A 15,637-nucleotide genomic window follows, 5' to 3' on the forward strand; every position below is an offset into this window, starting at 1 on the left:
AGGGGTTAATTCATTTCCATGGTTGGGCAGGGGAGGAGAGAGGAGTAGGTGTGAAGAGGGTATGACCTAGTGAGATAGCAGAAGCGTGTGTGTGTATGAGTCCATGTTTGGGGGGTCATGTATCATCATGCCGTACGTGTTGTAAATCAAGCTTCGAGGTATTGCGAAGTATACATTTGAATTACTTCTTATCCCGTATCAAGGGTCTGTGGATGGGCTGTCAAACTCTACCGAGCTCATTTTGGCTTCTAGTTGTAACAAAATGGGGATGCACATTTTAGTTGATGATACATGAATGGGGGAAGTATGTGGTTGCTGATATCTGTGCCTGTATTCCCTATCGACTATGTGTGTCATTACCTGAGGGTTGTAGAGATGAAGATAAAGAACACTTATGGAAAATGCAATGGTATTCTATGTCAGGTAAATGTACATCTGTCGTTGAAGTTTTGTTCGGTATCAGTTGAAAGTCGTCTTCTTTGCGCTGTTTTGCTCGTTAGGCATGAGCAACAAGCTTTGTCAATGCCATCAGATTTACAAAAAATGTTGGGCTAGCGTGAGTTTAAAAATACTAGGGAAACTGGGGATCCATGGCAAAGTTCATCAAATGTCCATTTCTCAAGTGGTCAAAATCCTTCTTTGGTCTCGTCTGTAGTCTGTATATATATCGTCTCGTCAGCTTCCTCGTCCAAGGGAGTCTTTGTATCTTGGAGAAAAGCAGAAAAACAGGTGAAAGAAACGGACCGTATAATCGCATTTTCATCACATCCTGGTTTCTATCATTGGGTCATAAATCAAATCCAGGTTAATTACAGTTTCCTCGCTCCTCAAGCTCATCACTCTTGTACTTTGTTTGCACCTCATTAAAGCCTGCCCGCATCTAAATATCAATCCAATAAATATAACAACACCTAAGATACATAGGAGAAACTTTCCAACATCCATTATGACTCCTTGAGCCCAGTCTCCCAAACCGGAGAACCAATTTCGCGGGTTCAACCATGACACCCAACCAGTCAGCTCATTACCTACAGCAGCAAGGGTGAGATTGTGTTTTCGGCGAAATTCCCACTTTAATTGGAGAATATCGTCCATCTTTTGGTCTATGACCTCTACTGGATCCTCGGTGCTATTTGTGATATACGTGCAACACTTCACGCCGTACTGCGTTGCCAATGTAACACAATATCCGCCTGTCACTGCTGTGAGGTAATTAAGAACCATTCTATGCTGTACCAGTTCTGTTTTATAGGCTTGAAGTTCTCTTCCAGTATATCTGAACGTGTCATCATACATTTCAGTGACATTATCTAACAAATTGGCGAGTGCGGAAATGTATCTATAATTCATCACTCCTCTAGCGGTGCGAGTGAAATCTAACGCTACCAGAACCTGAATCCCGGTGGATTCATGGATTAGGTCAGAGGCCGGATGCTCTAACCTTTCTGACAGTTGTCTTTTAACTCGGTGCTCGTAATGAGTGTGAGTATAAGGAGCTTGGGCACCACGGTGTATGTCTTTCATTTTGTCATGTGTAACAGTCATCACTTCAGGCAATACTTTTCCAATATAACACAATCCTTCAGAGTTTGGGGCAAGCCACTTGTACGCCTTTCTCCCGCATATGAAATATGCATCATCGGGGAGAACATATGGGACGGAGAAGGACATGACCATATTACAAACCTTCCAGGTGAAATCTCCTGGCCCTAATTCTTCCATCTGCTTAATGCACGTATCAGACTGTACGATATGTGCACAGTATCCTGGTGATACTTCTCCAACTCTAGTAATTCTATTCCCTAAGGTGTACCTATACCGGAAAGATTTTCCTCTACTGGCTATGTGGCGTACAAGCTCTGTATCTGTAGGCATTCTATCTGCTCTGTGTGAAAAGGTCATGGTGTGGTTACTCCATGACACTTCCCAATTTCCCGGCTTTCGGGGATTGGAGATGTTGAAACATAAGAGGGACCTATCCACATGGTATTGGTGGAGCTTCAAGCTAGGAGGGCTGGAGATATTAAACCTCCTGTCCACCGGTCTCCCACCATTTAGCTCAAGTACCTCCCCTAATGCTAAAGGAAATGGTACTAGTCCTGATTTGCTATGCCCTTGAGGTACTTGAGAACATACCCAACAATCTGTCTCATTTAACACGCTACCCACTAAGGAGTGATAGTCACTCAATGGATGCCGGTCCATATGGTTATTAAAACTGGATTGGCATTATTGTTACCGAGCCTACAGATACAGTTTTCTTTTTGAACTAACAATCCTTCAAAGAAAATGTTTACAGATAACATGGTTGTTAGATCGTGCCCGGTACTCGCCTTTGCTTGGTGATTGAGTTGCTATTGGAAATTTACACCTCCGTCTCAGTCATCAGGACCTTTCTGGATCCTTTCTCGACCTCACTGGTACTCTCACCGAAACAGACTGCTCTGGTCAACATCATGGTTAACGGAAAAATCCATATCACAGTCTCTTGGGGCAAGTCCATCTTACAGGAGGAGAAAAGAAGAAATTTGTAAAGGGGGTATAAGAAAACAGTTTGAGGGGGAGAGAACTTGTTACGATAATAAGTTCTCTCGTCTTGTTGTTCTTCTTGTTCTGCTGTCCTCTCAAAGGTGCTGTCTCTCAGTCTTCCAAACGAACATTCTGGTGATGCAATATTCCTTCCCAACCGACGATCTTTCTGTAAGGAGCAAAAATCTGGCATTACCATTGGTCCAACTGAGGGGTGACATAGCATCTTTAAACCATGGAAACATGAGTGGGAAGAGGGAGAGACAACAAAAAAAACAAAAGAGATAGAGAACAATTCATGTGCATATATACATTACATAACTCGACAATAACCATCAATAAGAAAAGAGAAACAAAGCATTTTTAAACATTGTCAACATTAAGAAAACATTGTTAGCATTAGAAAAACATTGTCAGACTTATTAGGCTGTCATATCTATGTGTCTAATGGTCTCCTTGAGCAGTCCCTCCCCACCAGCACCTGCATTACTCCACTGTCTGTATCTGGCCAGAAATACATTGTGGCGGAGGTCATGCTGGGGTTTGGTAGACTTCTGCAAGGACCAAGTGGATATGCAATGTGTGAATTCTTACCACTACTCGTCAGAGATGGGGATAGAGAGAGAGAGAAAAAAAACATTTTTCACAAATACATTTACAACTTTTCACCTGGTCATTCCTGTGTCTTTCAGTGAATGACCTCCCACTTTATTAACCGTTACCTCAGGCTTACCATCAGTTCTAATGTTCACCTTTCCTGACTATATATTATGGTTGTGGCCCAAAATTTTTCCTATATGATCCCTGATTATAATTTGGTGTGTCATAACTTTTGCTCATTTTCATGTCTAGGGGGTCTAACTTTATGTGGGCTGTTACAGTTGCTAGCATAATGCCCTTCTCTTCTACAATGGTAACAGATCCTTGGCTTTCTCCAAGTGTCAGTGAACTGGGGTCTTGGCTGATTTGATGCCTCCTCAAACGCTTGGATGCTCATCACCATCAACCGCTTTCCCTGTACCTACCTGATTCCTTGGATACCATGATTATGTCGTTGTCTAGGGAGTTGATATACCTTCTGTGAATCTTTGATCATACAGTTAGATCTTTCCTAGGATCTGGGTAATCAGACATGATTGATCTCAATTCTGTCCGGGACCAGGGATGGCGCATTGCACTGTCCTTGACGGGAATGGTTCCCTTATCAGCAGTCTTCCCATTGGGGACTGTGATCACCCTGACAGGACTAAACTCAATTACATCACCTTGTTTTGGTCTTACAATATGGGGTACATTTGTTTGTGCGTGATATAAAACATTGTACGTACCTGTGGACACGACCTCACCTGACCCTCCGTTAGGGGGTTTGATTATTGCCTTTACCGATTTGATCGTGTCCACCTGGATGTCTTGTAGGATGGCTTCTGGAAGAGGTGCCGACATTGTTCTGGGCTCACTTTCTTGTTTGTATTCCTGAGGGAAGTTTGACATGGGGTGCAACTTGCATAGGTTAATAGTTGTACATTCAACAGTATTACAATAATCATTGTTACATTTATTACACTTATTCTTATAATCTATACTACAGTTGCTAAGAGCGTTTTTATTGTTCACCCTTGTGCTTTTCTCTCCGCAATCAACTCCTCTCCTGATGCCATGTCTCTCCCCTCAAGATAAGAGTCAGAAAAGTCAATTGAATCTCTTTGTAATTCACCTTCCTGTTGCCATAACTGCAAATAATCATAATGTTTACTTCGTCTCTTTGTTGGTTCAATGAGACATATCCTCCTCCTTAAATTTTGTAACACTTTTGGGCTAAAGCTGCCTATATTTGGGAACTTCTCCCCATCATGTACAGTCATTCTCTCCCATTCATCACATAAAACTTCTGCGTGATTTCCGTATTTCTCACACATGATGTACCTTGCCGACCCGACTGGTCGGTTCTCTGAATCAACCCGAACCGAGGTTGATCGCCCCCTACCTGAACAACTGGCCCCCATAATCTGCAGGTGTTGCTTACTACTCCTTTGATCTTTATATCACGGTCTTCAGCGAACCCTTACAGCAAACCAAATTATTCAAAATAGGCCGGCGGTGGCGGTTTACCGAGTACCCCACTCACTCGCCCACCTCGACCAATACGACCTGATCACACCGATATGGTGCTGGCGTACTCGATACAGGGCCCCTATAGAACCTTCTGTTTACTGGAACATGTGAGGGTTACCCGAAGGACACTTACTCTTTCCAGTAAAGGTGGGGTTGTTAGATAGTTCCTGAGTGACCAGCGAACTTCCCTTCCAAAAATAAAAAATTACACAAATCACTTCAGAATGTACAACTAGCGTTTATGACCTTTGTACGCAAAATGATACTGGTCAGGTTTACTAATGCACACAATGACGTGCGGTACAATCGTTCAGTACATAAGACTACTTCTTATGTACAGAGAGATCAATGGAATCGAAAATTTCGGCTGCGAATTCCTTCAGCCAGAGCTTATATGGCCTATATGGGTTCTGCACCAACACCCCCCGGGGTTGTGCCTCTTCTCTCTATAGCGGACTTCTTTGTCTATTTTACCTGTTTCCTTATGACCTCCTGGTCTGTTACCGTCTGTTAATGACCTCCTGGTCTGTTACCTTATGGTCCGCTATATTCTAATGCTCAAATATTATTTAACCAAGGATGCCTCCCTAGCCACCGTATATGTCACTTACACGTATGTTCCTTGACGAGTACCCGACTTTCTTTGTGGTTCCACCTTAAAGTTGTATAAACTTATGTGATAAAGACACACTCACTCAACACATGTACACTTTTGCTTCTATTTCTATTTCTGCGCAGAAATTTTCTTTAGCCCAGCTGTGTTACCAATTAGGAGCAGGATCTGTTAAACTAAATTTCAGATTTCCAAAAGTAGACTTGCGTTATTTACCGCGTCGCGTTATCTACCGCTTTGCGCTAATTATCCCCTTTGCGTTAATTCAACTTATCGCGATTTGAGCTACGTGGGCGTAACCGGACGCTCCTTTGCGTAATGTACGCTGCGTGCGTCAGCCTTTGGATTGCGTACGCTAGTCTTTGTTAGAGACACGTGTACGCAAAACAAAGATCCACCGTAACACAATATACTTTTATCAATGTAAACGATCCCTGATCATCTACCGCGTACCCCACTGGCTTTGCCTTATCTCCCAGGCAAACCTGTGTGTTTGTCTACACTTTTAACTATTACCTCTATTCTTAAACTATGAAATAACAGCAAGTCTCTTTTTGCACTTTTCTATCAACTATAAAACTGGCAAACAGGATAGTGATATACGAAAAATGAAATACACAGATGGAAAAGAAATGCAGATATATATATGTATGCGTGCGTATATACGCAAGACAGAAGAAAAATAAACAGTTTTAAAAAAAACACAAGCGTTTTGTTCTTACCTCCGGTTCCCGGATTCCTTCAGCACTCTTTATCTAAGCGAAGCAGACGCTTATCCTGTCAGCACTGCGAGACAACCTCCCGCCCTTTGCTGAGGGATAATGTCTGCTGATCTACCTAGTGCAGATATGTGAAGGACTGGACGGCCCCCAATTAACAAAGCAGAATTCCTTTATGTATTTATAACCCTTTATGAGGTTTAAGAACACTGTACGCTGATTACGTAAGAAGTACCGTAAGGGTACGCTAGTTGCGTATCGATCGCTTAGTCGTGATCGAGACGCACAGGCGTCACGTTCACTCACGAGTAAGTAATCACAGGCAGGCACGCTATTGGCTACAGACAAACGTAATGATTCGCTATGGCGTAGCAGACGCTCGAGACCACGAGGAGGTCACCAGCGGCGCAGACGCTTACAACACTATACCTTTTATATCTATATTTTTAACAATGAAATACACAGTATACCTTAGTGTTGAGACAGGGTGTAAGTGCAACCTGGTGTAACCTGATTAAATACAAAGCTGCTTGAGAGTCACCGACGCTCAAGTGAACACTTAACACTATAAGAAATACACAGATACTTGTTTAGGGTCCAAAGCCTACTATATGTATTATAACTAATATACTTGCAAAAAGGAATCACAGTACAAATGATACACTACAGTATAACAAAGACTTCCTAACCAAAGAACTACACAATAAATACAATACAATACTGACCTAATACAATACAATACTAGTCAATGGGAGATACGGGAGAAAAGAGAAGGGAGAGAGAGAGACGGAGAGAGAGAGACGGAGAGAAAGAAATTGGCTCACAGTAAGACAATATGATTACGGAGAGAAACTTACGCACAAGGGTAACGATCGCAAGCGCTTTCTGGACAGCCAGCTTCCCGATTATCAGCAATGAGAACCGTTTGATGAGAAGTGAAAGCTGGATGCCACAGGCCCGTCTTTTATGCTACTCACACAATGCAATCTAATGGTCCCTACAATCTCATTGTCCATTGGACGCAGGAATTCGGCTTCGCATTATAACAAAGGTCATAGGTTGATTCATACAGGTGGGCTGTATCAGTGGTCTTGGTTATGCAAAACAATGGGTGATAACTAACACATTCCTGTCTTCTGGAGAGCTATTGTTTGGCGAATACAAAACAGAATCCTGTCTGGGTTCTGTTCTATATTCATGATGTCCACTTTCAGTTGAGACAATGACATCTCAGCCCTCATTCTCCTGTATACAAATCCAGCCCCATTTGTAAACACAGGTGTTGGCCCTCCTCATTGAGTCTCAAAGCTCAGTGTAATTAAAGGCTATTGTACTCCGTCTGTGGGAAAGATACTGATTTGGAGTACAATTGATCTTCAATTACTATTCCTGTGCTTACCTTATGCATGTGAAGATATGAGGCCCTCTCAACATGCAAACTATTGTTTGGGGGATCTCTGAGGTCAAAGAGCCATTTGAGACCCACTGATACCTGTCTCCAACTTTTCAGGTGCATGACTAAGTAAGAACAAATAATAATAAATGGACATAACTTCTTATGTCCATAACTATTCGCACGAGCGATTAATCTGCTCCAAACCAACACCGGAATATTGCTATTTAAATACTCTTCCGATGGGTACCAAACACTGCTGTATGACTCCTGTTAGACCCTTCGCACAATACAAAGAGGGATTCCTCCGTTCAGGGACATTCTATATTAACCAAACTTTCAGAATCTATCAAAGGGACCATGATCTATAAAATACATTATTAATGAAAATATGTAACGATTGAGTCGCACGCTATGATTACATAAACTCTACCGTAAATACGCATACCGTGCGCCTGCGGGTGCCTGCGGCTGTGAGTATGTGCACGTACGGGAGAGCGTACGCCTGCGCAGCGCGGACATGAATGAGGTGCAAATATGGCAGTGTGCATAGAGATATTTTTCTGACTTTGACAGTACACAGCACGGCTGTATCCAGAGATATGTAATACAAGAACGGGCGGCACTCACGGCGCAAATAAAGACAGACAAGCTAGTCTGATAGATAAACGTTTCAATGTCAAGAGCAACATTTTCGTCATTTTTTTATCCTGACGAAAATGTTGCTCTTGACATTGAAACGTTGATCTATCAGACTAGCTTGTCTGTCTTTATTTGCGCCGTGAGTGCCGCCCGTTCTTGTATTACACATGTGTATATATATATATATATATATATATATATATATATAATATATATATATATATATATATATATACTTATTTTACATGAAGATTCCAGAAAATTTAATTCTATCTTCAAAGGATTTCTATACAAAGATCCTGAAGATAATACTAAGAAGCACGTGAACAACCCTACCATCGTAACTGATTTACAGTTCGGTTTGTGAGGGTTGCAAACCGGCTCGTGAATTTATTTATTTTAATTTCTCTAATTTTTGGTTTTGTCATTTTCCCTCCTTTTACATATTGAAGGGATAAGTTTTCCAGCCGGTTCCAATACTTTCTCTTCCGTCATCCCTCAGTCTTTCCCTTCATATACAAAAGGTGAAAGCGATGAGTAATACCCTACTAGGGAGTTTAAATAGCATGTCTAAAGCACCAGCCAAGACTTCCAAAACCTGCTATGTTTGTACAAAATGTAACAAGAAGAGTACACGAGTTGGCAGCTCTGGAGTGTGTGACTCCTGCTTGGACAAGGACGCTCCACCTAGGAGCAGTGCTCCACCTAGGTCATGGGAAGAAAACCTGACAAAATCTCACAGGAGATGGCGGAATCCCGCAGACAACAATCGTAATGGGCTGCGGGATTCTCTAAGACGATGGAGGAATTTCTCATTAGGTTGACGCCGCGAGCACATGCAGAAACGAATGTGCGCATGGCGGTTAAAAGACCTTTTCCTATCATAACAGAAACAGACGAGGAAGGAGATCCTCTCATGGATACGGAGGAAGGTGAGTTAATTGAATCTACCCTGGACGCAGATTTTCCAGAAGTAGACACGGAAATCTCGGGTATTGAGTCTTTGATTGAAGCAGTGAAAGAGATCCTAGACTTTAAGGCGGAAGACGTCAAGTAACCAGAAGAATTCGATTTATTCGAATCCCAAAAGCCGCGTTCTGCGGTGTTTCCCATTCCTAAATCCCTCCAATCTCAGATGGAGGAGGCTTGGAAACAGCCGGACAAACGCTTTCAATTTCCAAAGAGGTTTCAAGCAACTTATCCTCTGCCCAAGGGTGTCATGGATAAGTGGGAGACTCCACCTGTAGTGGATGCTTCCTTAGGAAGATTATCAAAAAAGACAATATTGCCAATACCTAATGTGACGACTTTAAAAGATGCATCAGAAATGAAGGTAGACACTACTTTAAAGTAAATTTTCATGGTAGCAGGTGCGGCACAGAGGCCTGCGATCGTATGTGCTTGGGTCAACAAGGCCATGGGCGCGTGGTCTGGCCGCATTGTACAAGCTATTGAGGAGGAAAATAGCTTGGAAGAGATTACCCAACTGGCGGACCACATTCAAGAATCTGCTTCATGCTTGTGTCAAGCCTCTCAGGATCTTAGTAGAATAGCTTCGCGAATTTCCGCTTCGGCCATATCCGCTAGACGGATTTTATGGCTCAGAGAATGGCAAGGCGACTCTGACACCAAGAAGGCGGTTGAATCCGTCCCCTTTGGGGGAGAGATGCTTTTTGGTGCTGAGTTGGATAAGTGGATTTCGCAAGCTACAGCAGGGAAATCTACCTTTCTGCCTACTCCATATACGAGAGCCGTTCCACAGGCTAGAAGAGGATATTCGGGACCGGCGTTTAATTCATTTAGATCGCGGTCCTTTCGAGGACGAGGTTTTGGTACACAAGTCCGTGGAGGCAGAGGTAGAGGCCGCGCACAGACAGCTGCCAGACAACAGGATAAACCTGTTGACAAAACCGTGGCATGATGGTCTCCCGGCCCACCTGGGATCTCCCTTGGTGGGCGGCCGGCTGGAGAGTTTTCGGGACATATGGTCCGTCACCTCTCCAGATCTTTGGATCAACGACATAATCTCCCAGGGGTACAGATTAGATTTTCAACTGAGACCTCAGTCAGTTTTTCTCTTTCATCCACTAGGGGACACTGGAAATCCATCTTAGACATTAGGGGTGTGAAGTCTGCGAACCGGAGGTGTGGCACAATCTTAAAAATTTGCATTGACTGCACAGCCGGCTCCTCCCCCTTCACGCCCCTCATGCCTCAGTTTTGAAAACTGTGCTAGAGGTGAAGCACGTAGGAGCAGATAGCTCCTGACTAGATTAAAATTTTATTCAGACAGGCTGCGTCAACCTAGGAAAAGGGGGACAAAGCTTGAATATATGTGAGAGACAAAGATCCCTATTGAAGGGATCTGCATCTCTCCTCAGGAGATCCTCTTTTGCTTCAAAATCGTGAGTACTGGTTGTAACAGGGCCAGTAATATAAACTCCCGGCAGTAACTGTACACTTAAGTACAAGCCGTTTATTCTGATCCCTAATATCTCAACAGAGGGCAGAGAGCAGCTGCGCCAGCTATACAGTCTGCTTAGTTAGCGCCGCGGTCAGAAGTGCACGCAGGGGAGAAAGTCGGGTGGCGCTGCTGGAGCATAACTCTTGAACAGCGCGGCCGGGTCCCGCGTGAGCACGGCGGGTCGCACTGCTAGGTTGGATACTTTTACAGCGCGGGTCCCGCGGGAGATAGAGCGGCGGGTCACGCTGCGGAGTCAGACAGTGCCCAGGTCCCGCATGACAACACACTGCTCAGCCGAGGGGGTATACAAACGGCTCGGTTGTAGGACAGGGAGCCGGGGGATAGAAGCGGGTCACTGTTTAATAGAAAAGGGGACACAGGAGGTACAGAATCTCAGTGTAGTGAAAGACAGGGCGCAGGCATTATAATGAAGTACATTACATTTTTTAACGGCGGCCATTTTAAAATAACAGTATAGGCGCCATAGCTGAGGGGCAGGGAGAGCCCTCCCCCTCTTAGACCTTGTCATATGAGGGAAGTTTAGTTAGGCTCCCCCTGCTGGTAAAAGATGATAGCATAAATAATTAAGGATCTCCTGAAGGAATAATTTATTATTGCTTGTATTTTCAAGGGACTTCTATTCAAAGATCCTGAGGAAAATTCTGAGTACGTGGACAACCCTATCATCGTAGATGACTGACAGCTGGGCTTGTGAGGGCTGCTAACCGGCTGGTGTTTGCTAATTTATTTATTCATTCATTAATTTTTATTATTATTATTTACCTCTCTGAATCAGAGGAGTTATTACAGCCGGTTCCAAACACTTCACTCATGTCACATACTACAAACTTTGTTTTCCTGAATAAAGGGTGAAAGTATAATTTAATTGTCAACTAAAGGGCTAATCATGTCTAAGGCACAAGACATCAAAAACCTATTATTACGTGTATACGAAATGTAATAAGAAAAGCACGAGGATTGGCAGGTCGGGGGTGTGCGACTCCTGCGTAGACAAGGCCGCACAACCACGGAGCAGTGCTCCATCACGGTCATGGGAGGATGTTCTTACAGACAGAATATCCAAAGAAATGGCGGAATCACGCAAGCAACAATCAGAGTGGGCTGCGGGATTCTCAAAGACAATGGAGGAATTTCTCATCAGATTAACGCCACCCGCACAACCAGACACAATTGTGCGCAAGGCAGTTAAAAGACCCCTTCCTGTTGTTCAAGTAACGGAGGAAGAGGAGGGTCTCCTTATGGATACGGAGGAAGGCGAGTTAATTGAACCTAACCTGGATGCTGATTCCACAGAAGAGGATTCAGCGATCTCGGGTATTGATCCTTTAATTGAGGAATTCGACTTATTCGAATCACAGAAACCACGTTCAGCAGTGTTTCCCATTCCTAAGTCCCTCCAAAATCAAATGGAGGAGGCCTGGAAACAACCTGATAAACGCTTCCAATTCCCAAAAAGGTTTCAGGTAACGTATCCTTTACCTAAAGGAAAATCCACCGGTAGTGGATGCTTCCATAGATAGGTTGTCAAAAAAGACTATTTTACCAATACCTAATGTAACGACTTTAAAGGATGTTTCAGATCGTAAAGTTGACACAGCTTTAAAGTCGATTTTTGTAGCAGCAGGTGCAGCACAGAGACTTACACTCATCTGTGCTTGGGTGAACAAGGCCATGGGAGCATGGGCCTCCCGTATTATACAAGCTATTGAAGAGGAAAATAGCTTGAAAGAGATTACTTATCTGACGGAACACATTCGAGACAGCTTCATATTTATGTCAGGCATCTAAGGATGCCAGTAGAATTGCATCGCGCATCTCTGCATCGGCCATATCAGCAAGGAGAATTTTATGGCTTAGAGAATGGCAAGGAGATTCTGACACTAAAAAGGCAGTGGAAGCTATTCCCTTTAAGGGTGACACGCTTTTCGGTCCAGAATTGGACAAGTGGATTTCCCAAGCTACAGCTGGAAAGTCCACATTCCTGCCTACTCCTTATACAAGAACCACTCCACAGGTTGAGAGGTTATTCAGGACCAATGTTTAATTCTTTCAGATCTCAGTCCTTTCGAGGCCGAGGAAGAGGTTTTGGTGGACCAGCACGTCGGGGCAGAGGCCGCTCACAAGCAACGACCAGAAAGCAGGATAAACCTACTGAAAAAAACGTGACATGACTGTCTCCCAGCTCACCTAGGGTCTCCCCTGGTGGGTGCACGACTGGAGAGGTTTCAGGACACATGGGCCAACACCTCTCCAGAGAATTGGATAAACAATATAGTCTCTCAAGGGTACAAGATGGATTTTCAAGAGAGACCTCACAGTCAATTTTTTACAAGTGTTACCTCGGTGCCCTATCAAAGCAAAAGCTTTACTTTCAGCAATTCAAAAATTGCTAGTCAGAGGCCATTGTTCCAGTCCCTACCCCTCAGAGAGAAACGGGATTTTATTCCAGTCTTTTTGTCGTGCCAAAGCCAGACGGAACAGTCACACCGATTTCTAAATTTAAAAGTTTTAAACTAATTTCTAAGAATTTACAGATTCAAGATGGAATCCATACAGTCGGTCATTGCAAGTCTAGAACACAAGGAGTTCATGATATCCATTGACATAAAAGATGCATACCTGCATATCCCAATTTCGTCCCTACACCAAGCTTACCTACAGTTTGCATTGGTGAAGGATCATTATCAATTCAGAGCTCTACCGTTTGGTCTATCTTCAGCCCCACGGATCTTCACAAGATCATGGCGGTAATGGTGGCAGAATTGAGATTAAGGGGAGTCACTAGAATACCTTACCTAGACGATCTCCTCATCAAAGCCTCTTCTCAGGAGAAGCTGATAAAGGATGCTCACACATCTCACCAATTTCTGATTCAACACGGATGGATAGTGAACTTCAAGAAATCCAACCTCATTCCAACGCAAAGGATTCAGTTCCTAGGTCTTATATTGGACACGGTGAAATTGAGAATTTTTCTACCAGAGTCCAAGATTCAGGACATATACGGAAGTTGGTGACTCAGGTACTAGGGACACCAACGGTGTCTCTCCATCTCTGTGTACAACTTTTAGGAAAGATGGTAGCGTAATTTGAGGCTATCCAGTACAGAAGACTTCATTCCCGACCCTTTCAGATGAACCTCATTGCTCAAGGAGCAGGTTCGCATTGGCTAATTCATCGGAGAATCAGACTTCAATATATCCCTCACATGGTGGTTGATGCACAAGAATCTCGCAGCAGGAAAGAGATTCGGCATTTGGGACTGGAGGATTCTGACAACGGACGCCAGTTTCAGAGGTTGGGGTGCCGTCCTGGAAGACCATCAATTCCAGGGAAGGTGGACACCTCAAGAGAGCAGATTACCCTTAAACATTCTGGAACTAAGGGCTGTTTACAACGCACTTCTATTGGCCGAAGACCTGGTCATAGGTCAGTATGTACGGATACAGTCGGACAATGTCATGATGACGGCTTACATAAACCGTCAAGGGGGAACGAAGAGCAAGATGGCGTTGAAGGAATCGACAAAGATTCTGGTGTGGGCGGAAAGGCGAAACATCATACTCTCGAAGATATTCATTCCAGGTGTCGAAAACTGGGAAGCAAATTATCTCAGTCGACAAGACATGTATCCGGGAGAGTGGTGTCTTCATCCGCGGATTTTCAAGATGGTAGTGAGGAGATGGGGTCTTTCACAAATCGACCTCATGGCATCGAGGCAGAACCACCAGCTGCCCAGATATGTATCCAGGACAAGGGATACTGCAGCAGAAGGAGTAGATGCGTTGACACTTCCTTGGGATTACGAAAGGGTGTACATCTTTCCACCTTTCCCTCTCATACCAAGGATACTGAAACGGTTAAAACGGGAAAGAGTGTGGGCAATTCTAATTGCACCAGATTGACCGCGCAGGAGTTGGTACTCAGACCTGCAGGGATTACTGTCAGAAGACCTGTGAAGGTTACCTCAAAGAGAGGACCTACTATCTCAGGGACCGTTTCTTCACCCACAGCTGAACAGACTGCGTTTGACGGCGTGGCTGTTGAAATCCGGATTTTAAGAAACAGGAATACCAAGATTGGATATTCCTATGATGATTGCGGCTAGAAAGCCAGTTACAGCGGGACATTACTACAGAATTTGGAAGAAATATATAGACTGGTGTCAGGAACGTGGATGGGATTCGAAATCCTTCCACTTATCCAGACTTTTACTGTTCCTTCAAGCAGGCCTGACATTAGGCCTGCGATTGTGTTCTCTGAAGGTTCAGGTGTCGGCTCTTTCTATTCTTTTTCAACAAAGGTTGGCATCCTTGCCAGAAGTTCAAACTTTTTTGCAAGGGGTGCTTAGGATACAACCCCCCTTTTCGTACACCCACGGCACCTTGGGACCTGAATTTGATGTTAGATTTTTTTAAATCACCTTTGTTTGAACCGTTACTACGGACAGACCTAAAATATCTGTCTTGGAAGGTAACGTGGTTGTTAGCCTTTGCTTCGGCTAGACGGGTATCTGAGTTGGGAGCCTTGTCGTGTAAATGTCCCTTTTTGATTTTTCATGAAGATCGGGCGGAACTCCGTACTAGAGCAGAGTTCCTTCCCAATGTTGTTTCAAGTTTTCATGTAAACCAACCAATTGTGGTCCCATCTTTCCAGAGTCTAGCAGATGGGGTTGTGTCATTGGATGTGGTACGTGCTTTAAGAGTGTACGTACAAGTTACATCGTCCTTTCGGAAGTCAGATAATTTATTCGTAATGGGCCTAAGAAGGGTTGGCCGGCTTCTAAGCAGTCCCTGTCTCGATGGATTAGACTTGCTATTAGGCAAGCGTATATTTCTAGTGGCAAACAGGTTCCATTGCGGACAAGTGTGCATACTACTAGATCAGTGGGTGCCTCCTGGGCGGCTGCCAGAGGGGTTTCCACTACTCAACTTTGCAGAGCGGCGACATGGTCTTCAGCCCACACGTTCCCAAAATTTTATAAGTTCGATACCTTTGCGTCTGAAGATGCTAACTTCGGATGGTTAGTTTTGCAGGCAACAGACAGCACCCCCTCCCTGGGGGATAACTTTGGGACGTCCCCTAATGTCTAAGTGGAACTCCAGTGTCCCCTAGTGGATGAAAGAGAAAAGAGGATTTTGGTA

At 44.0% G+C, this 15,637-nt stretch overlaps 1 protein-coding gene across 1 annotated transcript in view; it reads left to right on the forward strand.

Annotated features, from left to right (window-relative positions):
- The window catches only part of LOC134949572 (H-2 class II histocompatibility antigen, E-S beta chain-like), a 195,317-nt gene that overhangs the window by 69,957 nt on the left and 109,723 nt on the right, over positions 1-15,637 (forward strand). The gene's annotated exons all lie outside the window — the stretch shown is intronic.

Source organism: Pseudophryne corroboree, chromosome 8 (assembly GCF_028390025.1).
Source record: "Pseudophryne corroboree isolate aPseCor3 chromosome 8, aPseCor3.hap2, whole genome shotgun sequence".
NCBI classification, from domain to species: Eukaryota; Metazoa; Chordata; class Amphibia; order Anura; family Myobatrachidae; genus Pseudophryne; species Pseudophryne corroboree.